This window comes from Dermacentor albipictus, chromosome 4, assembly GCF_038994185.2.
Source record: "Dermacentor albipictus isolate Rhodes 1998 colony chromosome 4, USDA_Dalb.pri_finalv2, whole genome shotgun sequence".
NCBI classification, from domain to species: domain Eukaryota; kingdom Metazoa; phylum Arthropoda; class Arachnida; order Ixodida; family Ixodidae; genus Dermacentor; species Dermacentor albipictus.
This window is the reverse complement of record NC_091824.1, coordinates 57923360-57940136: the sequence shown is the minus strand read 5'-3', so window position 1 is coordinate 57940136 and position 16777 is coordinate 57923360. Positions and strand designations below refer to the sequence as shown.

Here is a 16777-nt window from a genome sequence, read left to right as displayed (position 1 = left end):
TGGCGGCAGGGGTTCCCACAGAGAAGACTAGGCAGACGAACAGTGAACCTAAATGATTTCTATCAAAAACCGGAAAAGCAAAAAAGGAAAACACGTTTCCTGATAGTTGATCACTGGACGAGAGAACCGCTAAATCGATGAAGTCGCATTGCAAACAGCTTATACAGCGTCGATGCCTTTCGGAGCGCTGATCGCCCGCCCTATCTGAATGCATATTTTATGCATCCATAGCTTTCTTTATGTGCGCTCTCGCCGCACCCACAAAGCAGGTACGCAGGTCTGGGCAATAAAATGCGTGTCGAAGCTTTCTATACAGAGCCTATAGAAGGATCGACAAAATTTTGTTAATGGGCAAATTTTGCAACAATTACGAATTACTAATAAAAAAAAAGCCCATCCAACGCACACATTGTAATACACTCGAAGCAAAGCTTTCTTGAAGCGGTCAATCGAATGCTATAAATTTTTCCATTTCGTTCCTGCGTCTTCAGCGTAAAGGAAACTGGCACGCACATGCTCTCACGCACGTGCTCTCACGCACCCGTGCTACGCAATGTGACAGACGCGGCGATCACCTCAAAGAGTCAGATGGCGTTGTCACGGTAGATGTATACGTACGATTGTGTGGCCTCATAAGGAGTTTGTTTTGACTCAGCATAACATTCGGTGGTACTTGCTTGCACCGCGCGATGAAGACGTGCCATATGATGTTTTTTTTTTCCTAATTAGAGCGCGCAGCTTATGGAAGACAGACAAACTCTGAGTTAATTGTTTCGTCGAAATTTCTGCATGTTCAAATATGAGTGGTCACTTGAAGGGCATGCGTGACCTAAAAGACTTTGAATAAAACAACATGGTACCACTTCTTGAGAAGCTGCCTGTCGTTGCCACTCTTTTAAATGCGAAACTTGTTGTAGTGCTTCTGCGGTGCGTGGTGTACACATCGTGATTTACAGGTCCTGTCTAGGCCGTCAATATGTGATGTGTTGTCTAGTGCTTGAACCTTTATCCCATATACTATTGATGCAATAAATACCGTGTAAGACAATGAAATACCATTGCGGCCTAATAGAGCATATAGGGTTGATGTGCTGGGGATACAATAGAGGTTCGGTCTCACTCTCGAGCGCGTAATTCTTTTTCTTATATATATATTTGTTTAATTATTTTTGAGCTTTTCGGCACGACAACATCCTCTGCAGCCAAAAACAAGAAAGTCCAGGAGGTCTTACAAAGAGAGAGAAATGGAGAAAAAGAAACTTCAATAAAACCTTCGCTCTAATACGGGAGGTGTGTTTCACAGCTCGCGGTTCAACTGCACAAAAACGAAATGCACGTGGACAAAACGAATATAAGCACTCATTTCCAACAGCCCGATTGGATTAGAGATCAAGCAGCCGTAAACATATATCGTTAGTGCTTCAATTCTGCTCCTTTCTCACACATTCAACAGTCCTGCGCGTACCCTCGTTCCGTGTTGCCCGAATCATTTAGAACGTTGCTACACAATGCCTTGTTCATTTTTAGTCAACTAACGAGGACTTACTAACACACGCTGAGCGGAGTAGTGTCCTGTAAACCCTGGCGCCATAAATCTTCTTCTGGACCGTCTTTAAGAGCAGAGCTACACAAGACGAACGACTTCCACGATGAACGAAATATGTTGTAGTTTACCCGAAAGCTAACTTTATGGTGTGTAATAGGAAATAATGATACATCGTAGTGGCCCTGATAGCGTAAACAATGTATTGCCATCGAGAGTAACGAGCCTGCCGAGATACCCTATGAAGAAAAAAAAATGAAGAACTCGTCTTATCGCATCAAACGTACGCGTACCCTCTCCGTCGCAAACGTCACTAATTATATTCGCTATCGAGAAAACGTTAACGTTGCCTGTAAGTCATATTCATACGCTGCAATAACTGAAAGACGACTGGACCGTTCCTCCACCAGTGACCGGTCAGAAGAATTTGGTGGGCGCACTCAGTATGCGAGGATATCCACGCCCAATGTTTTAGCAATTCCAGTTATAGCGCACTCCCGTTATTGCGAATGCAAGCAGACCACCTATGGCAATGATGTCACTGGCCACTACTGGGATAAAACTGGCCTGCACGTGGAAACACAAAGGGGCTACGCTAAACGAAACACGGCGAGAGAACGCAAAAGACACAAGTTATTTATTTTACTTTATTTTTTGTCACAGGGCGGATTGCAGAAGGGTGGCGAGGTAACGCCTACACAGCGTTACGTATACTGCCAAGCTGACTCGCTGAAGGGAGCCGCCGAACCAGGTACGCACAGCGTTCTAGTCTTACCCTGGTTCTGGTCGTACGTGGAGACGACGGGCCCATAACTCTTGCCTTGCGCAAATTGAACTTCGCAGCCGAGCGCGGGCGAGAGACCTTTCAGTTGACAGCGCGCGGCGCGCGCGATCAATACACGGCGCCTTTAAATAAATATTAACACCGCGCCGCCGCGGTGAGCAGTGACTAATGCTCCACGGGCACACTTCTTATGCGCAGGCCTCCCCTAACCCTTTCGTATACACAGGATCTCCCGCGACGGGCTGCAAAGCAAGCTCGGCTGCCTTTTCGTTCTCCATTTTCTCTCGCTTTCTTTCTTTCTTTCTTCTTCACTTTTTTTTTTTTCGGAATGGCAGTCGTGCCCCACGTGTTGCCAAGTTGCTGTTGAGCTGGCCCGGTTTTACTCTGTACGTGTTTAGGCAAGAGTTTCTTGAAGAATAATCTGGCTTCCCTGCCGAACAGTAATATGAAATACACTTCGAATCCAAGATGCCAACTATGCTTTGACTTTCGACAATGGAAGCGTGTCGTAAGGTGCATTCGTAAGCTTTATAAACGCCTACCTTCGCTTGGACTGTTGAGGGTCTTAACGCAGGACTTGTGGGACACCGCATGAACATTGGTCAACTGGAGACAGTTTCGTCAGGTTCGTTTCAGTTTCTCAATGCTCATCGGCAATAGGTTTGCTCGTGGTGAGTTGGTAACATCCCATGATTGAGACAGTGCAGGAAGGAGTTGAAGAGTTGGTTTGCTCGTGGCAAAAAAACGAATAGATTTTTGATCAATTCAAATAAAACAGAAGCTGTTATATTCCATGATCAAAGAAATCATGTGGTCACTGCTCATCAGCCTTTAGTTCTCGACTCGAAGTCCATAGATGTTGTAAATACGCATCAAATGCGTCAGGTTTATATTTCCGTCGAAGTTTAGTTGGGATGCACATGCATGTTAATCATATGTGGGAAACTCTCATCTGTAACAGGAGTTGTGACTCGCTGTCGTAATCTGCTGCTGCTCCGGACCAAACTTCAAATATATTACGCGTTGTTTAACTCACAATCAAAATATTTTACCCTGCTATGAGGCACGACAACAAGAACAAACATAAGTAAAATTATTGTACAGAAAAAAAAATAAATATGATGATTCACTACTTACCAAACATTCTACATCTAGGAAGCATGTGTAAAGCGTTTGCATATTTCAATATATTACGCGCTGAAAACACTGCAGCCTTATTATGTCTAGAAGGTCGTATTACAGTACCTGCAAGACGGATGTATGGTTTGTACCGATGTTCCATAAATCTTACCAAGCTTTGTCATTCAATGTCCCGGTAACTCTACATAAATGTGAAGATACATCCGGCTGGAGTAAAAAATAATAATAAAATAAATAAAAAACAGTGGCGTTTATGCTTTAGTGTTTTAGTATATGACTGAGTATCGATAAATGATATATGTCGTGCTGTTTGCAAATTATTATTACTACATTTCCATTGCTACAATTTAAGTGCAATTGTGTGTTTGATAAATATGTTGGTACCATGTATTGTAATTTATTTCAGCCTTGCTTCTGTCCTGGCGTACCTTTATCTGAAAATATGTTCTTTGTACAGTTGCTGCCATGTAACGGCCACCTGGACCTGTCAAGTTATTTTCAAGACTTTGAGCCAAGCGGACAATTCAGTGTATATTCCCTGGGAAATAAATTTGATTCTTATATTAAGGCGGGCAGGCGGACCTCCGCCTCCCTCCACCACCCTCCTCCTCCCTCCTCCTCCTCAGGCGGGCCTCTTGTCGAGGATTCTGAGGAGCATATGCTTTAGAGGTTATCCATACATTATATTGCGGATTGTTCGTTTTCAAGGTTAACTGGGAAACTATCACGTAAAAATATTTATACCGAATATGAAGTCGGATGCTTGCGGAAATGTATAGAAGTGATTTAAGGTTACTTTCTTGCCACCTGCTTTCAAGAAAATTGACAATAACTTGACATAGGCCGTCATGTAGTCACAGGCGACTAAAATCAACCATAAAGTGCGTTTCGAATAGCACGAAATGACTGATGAAAATACAGGCTGCATACAGCGTGAACATGGCAACAAACCACATGATTCTGCGTCTTCACCTCTCTGTTTATGCAAACGAGATCAGTTTTTACCATGTACGTGAGAGTCCTGCTTCTGGCAAGTAACAGTGGCATGTAAGACATAATATATATATATATATATATATATATATATATATATATATATATATATATATATATATATATATACACCATGCCCTTGAGAGCAGCCTTCTGGTTTCAGGAGGGTATGCGAACTACACAGAGGTTGACAAGGCGAAGTGACCAAAAGTGTAATCTAACAAGGGATGTCACAATCTGCTGGAGCCAACGTTTCGACAAGGGGACTTGTCTAAGTCGGAACCTGTCGGTTACAGGTCCCCTTGTTGAGACAGACATTGGCTCCAGACTGTGACATCCCTTGTTGGACCACTTGTGAATACTCTAACGCAGACGATTGCGGTTATCTGTACGGAAGTCCCTTTTCGAAAGGCGAGACTGTTGTACTGACCACCTAATGATGCGTAAAAGAGAAGTGAAATTTAGCGGAGTAAATTTTTGGGTCAGTTGGCGAAGCATATTTCCCAAAGTCGAAGACTAATACACGGGAACTAAGAAGGCCGAGACGGACGGGACAAGCGCTTGTTCCGTCCCTCCGTTTTTTATTAAACTAACAAAAAAAGAGAGAGAGAAGTGAATTAAAACAGAAGCTAAAAGCCAAAGCCACAGTGAAGCCCTGTAAGATGAACAAGATGAGTCGAGACAACGTGCGTCTGAAGTTATCTAAACCCTAGAACCTCAGGAAATAATAATGAAAAAGCAACGATCAAATTAACGGCTTCACATCAAAATAATGCACATAATTAGACTACATTAGCCTTACGTAACGAGTATTGCGAACACTGGGGGACGTGCTGCTCTTCGCGTCAATATATGAGTGGCACAAATTGGGAATTGCATTGCGTAATTTTCGACTTCACGTTTCTGACGAGAGTAAGTAAAAGCAGGCAGCCGTTTAAGAGTCCTTTTGGTACTTTATCTTATAATGTGTTTGGGGTTTATTCAGTTGAACACACACCGTATATAAAGGAAGACTTCGCATGCCGATGCGTTGCAGAGGAGATGCGCGGTAGTCACCTTACAGCGGTAATGGAAGCAAATGGGACGATGAGTCATCCTAAAGAAGAAGGAAAGTGCGTGTGTTCCTGAACAGCCGTCCTAACCCCAGCCGACACAAAACTGCCGATTAAGGGCAATATGTGGACATGGTGGTCACTCATACTGAATTGGGATGAAGCGTAAATTAGACACACGGTCGCGGATACAAGAACGACACACACAAAGACGTTTGTTAATGTCATGTCTTCCTATGTCGATGTGTCCATGTTGTGCTCCCTTTCATCTTAAGAACTGTCGCACTGCAGCCGGAAAATCGTTTCTGCAGGAACGAGTCCTTCTCCTGCACTGTCCCTGGAAACGCCTATGAGGCTACCTATAGCAGTAAGTGAATCAATATTGTTCAATGAACAATTCGAGTTCTCTGGAGTACGTTCCAGTGAGGCAATGTTGGTTTGCAATATAAGCAACCGGACACCCAAGAATATCCAAGCAACACAATATTACGTTTATTTAATCACACGCTATACCCACGAAATTTTAGCGAAATGCACATAATCATACAGCTAAGACATGGTGAAATACAAACTTACGAGGATTGTTTATTATTGCAGGTCAGAAATTAGGATGGCGTTGTAAGCGGTTGAAATTTGTACACATACGACGCAGTAAATTGGCGAAGTGGCGTTTACAGTGGTCAACAGAGACGAGTTGAATGCTGGTATCCATCCAAATGAACAGCGTTTATACTTCTGGGCAAGCAACCATATTCAGTAATAAGGGGAATGTGAGGCACGAATTTAACAAGAATAATTATGTAATTATACATAGCGGGCAGAATTCTACTGCCCTTAATATTCAATAAAGTTGAATTAGTATTGTTTGAAAACGTAGCGTACATATAATATGCAAAGCATAAAGTATGGGGGCGCAAAACTAACTTTTCTAAAGCATTGATGGCATGGCCGGATGACCGTGTACAGGTCGGTGGTTTTTTAACTGGTGGTTCACGCACTAACGGTGCTTGTTACTGATGTGATTGTTCAAATAATGGAATGTATCAGTATGTCACAATGTTTTGGGATCTACATGAAGCGTTTATTTAGTCATATTCGTATATATGGATGGAAGACAAACATAGTTGTCTGAAGAGAGCTTGGAGGCATGGCAGCCCAAACGATGACTGTCAAGCGACGAAGCTGTAATACGACGAAGCTGTAACATGACGAGCTGTGTTGCAAAGGAGCTACGTTCAACGAGTACAACATGATAATGCAAACGCAAACGTGGGCAGATGTCACAGTTCATCTAATCAGTATTTCTATATCAAACACCCACACGCATATACACAAACACCATGATAGCAACACAATTCGACAAATATTAAGCAAACACAGAGAGATGTCCCAGTTCACCCAATCACTCTCTATTTTCCACATACACAAACACCATGAAAGCAACATAATTCGAGAAATATTCAGTAAACATGGAGAGATGTCATAGATCCAATCACACTTTATAATGCACACACACATACGCAAACACCATGAAAGCAGCATAATTCGACAAATGTTCAGCAAACATGGAGGGACGTCACAGTTCACTCAGTCATTCTCTTTATATCAAGCACATACATGCACACATACATAAACACCATGAAAGCAACATAATTCGACAAATATTCAGCAAACGTGGAGAGATGCCACAGTTCCCCCAATCATCTCTCTATATCACGCACACACATACACACACAAACACCATGAAAGCTACACAATTAGACAAATATTCAGAAGAGATGGAGAGATGTCACAGTTCCCCCAATCATTCTCTCGATGTCACTCACTCACTCACTCACACACTCACTCACTCACTCACACTCACTCACTCACTCACTCACTCACTCACTCACTCACTCACTCACTCACTCACTCACTCACTCACTCACTCACTCACTCACTCACTCACTCACTCACACACACACACACACACACACACACACACACACACACACACACAAACATCAATGCGAAGCATAGTAACGGATAATTCAGAGAAGCGATATAAATATTTGGGAGTTCTTTTTGCGCACGATATGTCTTGGTCTTCGCACATTGCACTAACATGCAAAAAAGCTCTTCGACGCCTCGGTTATTTGCAGCGCACGCTCCGATCCGCATCAAAAGACACTAGACTGTTAAATATACAGGCCTAATACGTTCAATATTGGAGTACGCGTCTATCACATGGAATCCCCGTCATAAAAAAGACGTCAAGTTGTTAGAATCATGACAGAAAAAAGATGTTAGGTTTATCTGACGTCGTTATGATAGATGTTTCTCACCCTCTTCCAACCTTTCAAACCTGAACTTATTCACACCCAAGTAATGTCGCCACTTTGATTGTTTGAAGTTTTTGCGCAATTACGTAAATTCACCACGTTGTTCTTCTGAGGATTATATTTCATTTCCAGCAACCTCAAAAACTCGTCAATATCACGCTCTAAATGTTGTTCCGTACAGTTCTCGTTCAGACTTGTTCTTGTAGGTTTGTTTTTTTTTTCATTCGTACCATTCAGTGCTGAAATGTTTCGCCCGGAAGTGTACGCGAATGCTCTTTAGATTATTTTTTACTGCTATTTAATAGTTGTAATGTATCTCTGAAATTCATTGTTCTTTTTCCTACTCCTGCTATGGCTAAATTGTCGGCTGCAGTATGTACAGATAAATAAATAAATAAATAAATATGACGTGAGGTTTATGAGCTATTAACAGGTTCGCGCCATATTCACTAATCGCTTAAGCTAGTTTATTAGGCAATAATAAGACACAATCACACGCCCTTTGGTCACATTTTTTCGTGCTTCTCCCCTATATATAACAAATTATTTCTTCGCTCCCCGTTGAAATCATGTGCAGTTGAAAAGTTGACAAATATTCTCACCACCTCCGCATGATGTTGTCAGTAATACTTTCTGTCATTTCTTTTTGTGCCAAAACAAGCTAACAAGCATACCATTTTCAACCCAGCTTAATTATATTATTCAGCAAACTACCTCAGACTTCAGAGCAATGCCTCAAACAGTTGTTAAGATAAGGACACTACATAAACCTACAATAATTTACTCCAACAAGTCATGTTCACCGCACCCCACCAAGCGAGTCCACGGAACCCAACTCGAAAAGCGCGCCCTTGGCGACGCGGATGAACAAAACAAGATCGACACAGCGCGACGCCATGATTTCATGCGAGCCCGGCCGGCAAGCGAAGCGGCGAGTACCGGGAGCGTCGGCGGAACGTCGCCGCGCGTGGAGGCGATCGAAGCCAGGTTTGTGGCCATTCGCAGGGGACTCAAGGATGCATCGCTCGACTCGTGCAGATCAGTGAAAGGTATACACATTTACCTGAACTCGGGGCTCGGTCGTAGCAAAGTGTCTCGGCTTCGCGAAGAACGGACGATTCAAGATGGCGGCGCGCAGCGGGTCTCGGCGGAGGAGGTAGGCAGGAGAGGAGGAAAATGGCGCGCGCGCTCGCGCCGCGACGGAGGCGGCCGCCGACGACGATGGAGGCGCCGGGGCCTCATTTCTCTTCTTTTTCTCACGCGTGTGCGGCAAGTTCACGGTGAAGAACTCGGCGGGTTGAGACGAAGCTGTCCGAAAGACGCGGCTGTCCAGAGCGCAGGTGCTTCCTGCGACGGCTGAAACTTGAGCGGAATGGGGTCAGAAGCGGCGGCAGCGGCGGGGCGTTCGCAAAAGGAAGGGAAGGAAGAAGGCCCCTGCGCCACCAGGAATCGGGCACGAAGAATCTCGGCCCGCGCCGCGGGGGGAAGGCCCCGGAGGAAGAGAAGAGGGGGAGGGGTGGGGGTCGTTTGGGGTATTGATAGTTTAGTTCTGTGAGTGCGCGTTTGTGCAAACTCCGGCCCTTCTTTGCCCACTCAAGGCGCGCGCTCTCGGCCTGAGGGGTGGTGCTCTGCTGCCGAGCGTTGGAAGAGCCGGCGCTCGCCAGCCCGCCCCGGAGAAGAAGCGATGTTCACCGTTCCTCCAGATTTTTCGTTCTCTTCACCGCGTTCAGAATAGAGGGGCCGCGACTAAGAAGGAAATAACCAAATCAGAGCAGAACGCGACACATGTCCCGTTGTTCCGCCGACGGGACGGTTTTCTGACAGCTTCAGAATGGCGGGCTTCGGTACAGAAGACATCTGCGCTTTGGGACTTGCCGGCGGGCTTTCGCGTCAACTACGCGATGACGCTAACCCCAACGAACATGAAACCGTAAGCTCTCGTCGCGTATACGCACTGCGCATTCACACGCTGATATACGAGTCCGCTGGTTTCCTGCGGTTGCATAAATCATGTCTGCTGGCAGCGACGCCCGAGAACTATAGCGGGTAAGAGATACGACACCCCGCGCCTGCCAAGAAGAAACGGATGCCGTATTGTAACTCGTTCCGTCTGAAGACGGCCTCCACGGATGAACGCGCTCCGAACGCTTGTTATGTGCCCTGGAAATCAGCGTACGCTCTTGGCGAGATTTTGGCTTGGCACGTCCTACTCGTGACGACAGAACCACTCAGGCGGTATACAGCCGCAGATTAGGATTAGATAAAACGAAAACGCCCGTCTCACGCTGCCATTTCAAGGTCTGTTGACAGCGCAATCACTTTATTCCTTCTACTGTAGGCACCTCACGTACAAGCCAGTTTCTTCGCAAAACAGCCGCAGCACAAGACGTACGACTGAACTTATCGACAAAAAAAGAGGGCTGACGAGAGAAAAGCAACGAAGATGTAGCATAATCTCGAGATGTCATGAAGTTTCTCGAGATGTCATGAACCTTATCGCTCCAATTTATTCTCACATACAGATGAATTCGTCCAGATTACAAAGTGTTAGTTCGCAGGCTGATTTACTAAGACATCACCGGAAAGAGTGGAATACCGAACACACGTACACAGAAGCCAATCAGAAGGTATCCTCTATGACGCATTCGAGGCGTAGCAGGAATCGCGTGCTCATTAGATGGCGGAAGCTTTCGGTAAAAGAGGGCCCGACTGCCCAGTTTATCGACCGAAACGCGTCTGTAACCACCTCTAACGCGTCTGGTTATTCGGTGTCGGGGGGCGAAGGGAATACAGCAAAAGGGGGGTGAGGTATGTGTGCGGGGGGGGGGGGGGGGGGCGTAGAGGTGGAGGGGGTAGGACGTTGACGTCTATGCGGTCTCCACACTGGCGTGAGGTGGGCCTGCAGTCTTCTACTTTTCCCTCCTCGCACCACACCGCGCAGACAGACGCGGAGGCGTGCGGCGGTACGTCGACCCTGAAGCAGCGACTGCGCGCGGCGCCCCCTTTTCTGCGCTCGTCGGCTTCGGGTTACCTGTCCGCTCCGGCTCATCTCTCGTTGCGCCATTCGTCTTGGCCGAGGACGCGCACCGTCTCGTGGTCTCCGCGCTCAAATTGCACGCTCCGTCGTAATCACGGTGACACCCCCCGGTGGCGACGGCGCGCGCTCAAGACGCCGTATAATGGAGTGGCGCTTTCTTTCGGTTATGCGTCTTTTTCTCGCGTGAGCGTATCGTTCTTCGGTCCCGCTTGATATCGTAAACCGTCGTGGGACCATCTTTGCGAGAAAATAAATCTGCACGTTAGCGGCCTGTGGTGCCGAGCAGCCTTTCGGGCCTGCCAAGTAAGAGGCGTGCCACGAGAATAATCATAAAAAAAGAACAGGCGGGAGGTTTACGTGCCGGCTAATGAAGCGGGGACGCTGTGTTAATGAGGAAGCGCCCGCAGGTCAAGTTTCTCAACAGAACGAAAAATGGCCGTGAAGTATCGCTGGTGCATGTCTCGATAAAGCGGGAATTCCTCTGCGCGAGCCTGCCACAGTGCCACTAACATGCAGCCTTTGACACACGCTGAGGTGGAAATAGCGCACCTATCTTAGGAGCTGCAAGTTTTCCTACAGATCCGAGAAATGTATCTATTGCAATACTGTATATGTATGGTCTTAACTGGCAAAGTGAGAGAATCCGAGGATAGATCTGTATACAATGATAGGAGCTTGCATACGGCAAGTTGAATGATCTGACAGAGTATATTTCGCGTATCTGTTTACTCCCGTTTTACCTTTTTTTCGACTGGGTGTAGAAAGCAGAGCGAAAATACGGCCTTACAGAACCGAATACGCTTCGCACGTACGAGGCTAAATTCCAGCAAGGGAGAGTTGTTTAGCCTTGAACTTCACACGCTCCATCGCGTGCGTGCAAGAGCGAGCTGCAGCGGTCACGGAACAGCGTTTAGCGCCGAGGATAACGACCCGCTCCGCCGTTGGCACGCGTGGCTTCTCGCGTTTGCCACCGCTTAGGGAGAAGGCAGAGAAGGTACACAGATGGGAGGAGGGGCTGTATATACGCTCGTGCACCGGGTGAGCAGCCCAAGCATGCGAGGTGGCCCAGAGATCGACGCATCCACTGTCGGAGAGCCGCGAATGCCTCGCGAGACGGCGCAAGATGGAAGCCGGCACAGCGGGGATGTGGGGCTATGTGGGCCCCCACCAGCTCAACCCGAAAGACGTCGAGAAGGAGGAGAGCGTGGCGCGAGCGCCTTGCGACGGCGCCGCTGGCCCTTTCCGCATTTGATGCATGGCGCTGCGCCGGGCGCCATTCGTCATCGGCCGCGCGTTCGTCGGCGCTTGATAATCTTGAACGTGGAGATTTGACTCCCCCTTCGCCGGCCCCTTCTTCGCCGGCTCCACGTCTTCCGAGCACCGCCGCTCTCTCTCTCCCTCTCTTTCTATTCAGTTCCCTCTCTCAAGTCCCTAGTCTCTTTCTCTGTTGGGAGGCCGAGAGAGCGCGGTAGCCAAGGGGGCCCGGCGGCCGGAATTCTCGACAGAGATGAACGAGGCGCTTTCGCCCTCTCCTTTCGTTCCTCACTCGTCGGCGGCCGCCGCCTTTGCGTTTGCGTTGCATTCTCTTCCCCTTGCTTCTTTCCTCCGCTCAGTTCACGCTGAGGTAAGACTTGCTCTTCTTTTCGCTTGCGTGACGGAAAAAGAGCGTGTCCGTTCCCCTCCTCCCAGGGCCTAGCATGCCCCCACCTCTTCGCGAGGCTGTTCTGCGTCGGTCTGCGCGCACCCCTCCGTTCTCCCAGGCACCCGGGATTATAATTCGGCGCAAGGGAAATTACCGACGCTGCTTCTGCTGCAGCAGCGAAACAGGGAAGACGCGCGCGCTGAGTTGCCGCGGCGGCGAGGCAAACTGAACAGACCAGCAGCCGAGCGTTTTGTGCTGTGCGATGCACCACCGACCGTCGCGGCAGCAAAGAGGGAGCGGTTGAGTTTGGCCCCGGGCCAAGCGCCCCCCCCCCTCCCTTCCCCCCCGCCACTTCTGTTTCCCCGTTCTCCGCCTCGACCAGCCGCCGCCGCTGCTGCTTGTGCGAGATGCATGTGCCGAGACACAGGGATGAGGCCCTGTCTTGTACTTGCGCTGCCGAAAAAGAAAAATAAGACCCCTGGAATTGGCCGTCCTCGCGCGCCACGGAAAGGAGCAGGCGACGAGCACGGGGTCCAGGACAGGGTGGCATGTTTACGCGCCCCAGTTTGAAGCCGGCGGCGATGACGGCGGAGGCCGTTGGCGCCCGCGGAGTGTTTTGAAGACTCACCGACGGAGGACCGCTTCCCTGCACGCTTTAGTTTGCGTGCTTTTGGTGCCGCTATAATGACGACCCCTTGTCTTGAAGCCAAGGCAGACGAGTGGTGTGTTTGTGTGCGTGTCACTGTTGGGGAAATTAAATGATTCAGAGAAATAAATAGCGAGCTGCGCACTTGTCAGTTTAAGCTTCCTCGCACGACGGAATCTTCAGCAAGTTTAACAGAGAAAGAAAATAAACGAAAACGTGTTAGCGGATGAATCTATACGACAGGGTTTCAGACGGTTGCAATCACCCTTCCAATCACTAGAGCTTTCTAATGACCGGAAGGGTGATGGGGTTATTACTGTTTGCCGCATAATAGAAAACTGATATGTAAAAAGCAGCGAGGCGAACCGGAAGAGAGGCGTGTGGTTTGCTACCTTAGAGTGGAAGGAGTAAGGCGGGACAGAAAAATGATATTAGCGGGGGAGACGCATAAATAATATTGTTACGTACATTGCAGAAAGATAGAAGAGAGTATATCTATGTATAGTATAAGAATAAAGCTCGTATGAGTTTGGTTTTTTTTTTGTAAAAAATAAAGATTGTCAAGACGTCGACCTCAGTGAAAATCAACCCGTAAGCCACTGCGATGTCGGCGCGCCCACCGGCACGCCATTCGCCATCGTAACCACTTTTGCTGACCCGAAGCATGATTACTACATAACATCTAGAGCCCGTGTCTGGTAACGTGACTTTTTTTTTTTAATGTGCTTCGTATAACGAGGTTCCATGATTACTCCTTAGGCGCAAGGCTCACTGTAATTTCTGTTGCCTCACCCAAATAAATGTCTACTGATGACCGATAATTGATAATTATGTCGGAGGACGCTGGCTCCCGATTATCTCAGCAAGCGAATTATGAAAAAATTGACTCGCCATCCCGGCCCTTAGAAAGTGAATGTCCAGCGAAGCTGTTGAAAACCACCACTGCAACTGCAGAAAGGGGGGGGGGGGGTATGCAATGCTAATGTTTTAGAGTAGTGGTAGTAATGATAATTTCAATTAATGTTAATTAATTAACAGTGGGAATTTTGACAGCACGCCGCGGCCAATAGATGTGCTGCAACATGATTGAAATCAATTGCTGGGCTGGTTATTTTCACACGAAAGGCTAGGAGCGTCACTCCCCACGCCGCAAGCTGGCGTCGCCGCGGCAGCTTGTGCAACAGTAATCTTTATCGCGAAACGTATGCGGGGAGCGCTACGTGCTTGGCAATGTTATCTGGAACGCCTTATCATCAATTATGTGGCTAGTATGCTTGTTTTGTGCTTGTTCTTTATTGAAACATATACTATCCTGTATGTTGTGTGCGTGATTACAAAGAATGTATGCACTGTTCGCTTCACTTTGCTAAGTGGTGAAAGGCCCTACCTTACGAAAGTACGAGCCTCTGCTACTGGCCCTGCACTGTCGCCGGGATGGGCCCACATTTCTGCTAACGGACGCGGACACGAAAAATGCCGACCAAGTGGAGGCATTTTTCAAACTCGTGAATCGAGTTTCATGATCAGCTACTGCTATACAGGGATGATAAGACATCTGGAACCAAGAACGCAGCCATGCGAACTTCCTGAAGGTTTCATTGAAATACGAGTTTGGTGGAATGCTGCCGCGTCTATATAACTCACCAGCTACAGAAGAGCCGGGCAATTTGGTATCTTTTTTTTTTTCCGATAGAGAGAAAAATGTGTTTTCTGACATACTCACATTATAAGTATACACCATCAGGCTCCGAACTCACCCCGCCGCAGGTCGAGAAAGGATGGACAACAGTTTAACATGACTCATCAAAGCCACGTGCTCAAACAAAATGAGCGCAAGTAATGCCTAAAATAAATAAATAACAACAACAGCAATTATACTAATGATTATAATGGTAGTAATAATAACAGCCGGTACACGCAACGTCTGTTTCGGCATTTGGTCCTTCCAAGAATCGCTAGCGGGTTACGCAAGTGGCCAGGCTGGTATTGGTTGTTGGTTCATCATCATCATCATAGGAATGGCCGACAACGATCTCTGTAATGCCTGTCTTTGCGAGTAGACGCTGGAACATGTTCTGTGCGACTGTCCTGAATATAATGTTCAGCGACAGTCCCTGGCATCTGTTCTGGCGCGCCTTGACAGTAGACCATTGTCCCTCGACACGATTTTCACATGCCGCCGACAGAAGATATCGCAGGTGAAGGCGACAAAGGGACTACTTCGATTTTTGAAAGAGACGGGATTGGACAAGCGGCTGTGAGAGTGACGTCGCGTACCATGCCAGATTGATGGGCTCCAACGGACGATGTGTGTGGGCTGTGCTATGTGCTCTCTCTCCCTCTCCCCCTTCCCCATCTTTAATCTCCCCCATCCCTCTCCCATGTGTAGGGTAGCAAACCGGTTAAGCCAAACTGGTTAACCTCCCTACCTTTCCTTCTCCACTTTTTCCTTCCTTCCTTCCTTCCTTCCTGTCGACCTGAGGCAAACGGTAACACGTACGCGTGTAATACAACGATTCTGCATAATGATTTTGTTCGCTGGGCTCTATTCCTTTCTTGCCATGCGCATGCAGCACGTGGACGGACGATCCTGGAGATAGCGCGGATGGAGAGCCGCTAGGAGCATTGAAATAAGGCGAGAAGGAAAAGAACTGGAATAGAATCGTTGCGTTATCACGGCCACAATCACAACGCAGGTTAGACCTACTTGCCTGGCCACATGATATTCTTGTCGAACGGTCGGCCAGGCGAAGTTTCTCCGTTACGTGCTAATATATCTCGAAGTGCGGGAAAAAAAGAAATCAGAAAACAAAGATTGCCATCTGCTATATGAAAAAATGAGAATTGCGCAATAACAACACTGGGATTCAGTCAAGGCGCGTTCTCTAGGCTTCAGGTTCTGCTCTTATATACGTGGTTAGCTTCTCTTACGCTGCTCTTATGCTTAGCTTCTTATTTCACGTTAAGAGATCTGGAAGTAAAAAGGTTACAGCTTGGTAATCTAAATCTAAGCGCTTAAAGAAAGAAACTCGGTTTTAGTATTGCTTATTCTCTCTTTCTTTTTTTCTGTATACCTCTCAAATTGTTTAGTGTATACTGTCTAGCACCACACTGAGGACATTGTTTTCTTCTTACCGATTAGATATCTTTCGTTCGTTCAGACCGGGTAGCGAGCAGTTTGCAGCCGTTACCTCACAAGGTTCTCGCTTTGGCGGAGACTGATTACTGTCACTCCCAAGCACGACCGCTAAAGTCAAACAAACGCGAGCATTCGAACACCGTTCTGTAAGGAAACACGAGTCTCAAAACGCCCGCGAATAAACAAAGCCACGCCTCCTTTCTTCTAAAGAGAGCATAATTTATTTATTTATTCTCGGCGAAAAATAAAAGACGAAAGGAGGAAGACCAACGGCCGACCTCCCACTTGGAAAATAAAGGTCGGGAACGAAGCCAGCGCGTACCTTGGCAGACATAAATTACGGCGACCGGCGCTGCTACTGGTGGCTTCGACGGAGACACCGCGGCAATGGCTTGCAGCGCCGAATCGTCCCTGTCCCGGAGGGTGGATCCGCTATAAACAATCCACCGCACTGGGACATCCGATAGGTGTCGTTATTGA

General features: G+C 47.4%; 1 protein-coding gene across 7 annotated transcripts in view; it reads right to left on the bottom strand.

Annotated features, from left to right (window-relative positions):
• LOC139059644 (uncharacterized) overlaps nucleotides 1-16777 on the bottom strand; it is a 534381-nt gene that overhangs the window by 141149 nt on the left and 376455 nt on the right. The window contains exon 1 of one of the 7 annotated variants that reach the window (XR_011514269.1): nucleotides 8897-9254. The exons of the other annotated variants lie outside the window; for them this stretch is intronic. The gene's annotated coding sequence lies outside the window, so the exon portion shown is untranslated. Of the gene's footprint in view, nucleotides 1-8896; nucleotides 9255-16777 lie in introns of those variants that run through there. 7 annotated transcript variants of the gene reach the window in all.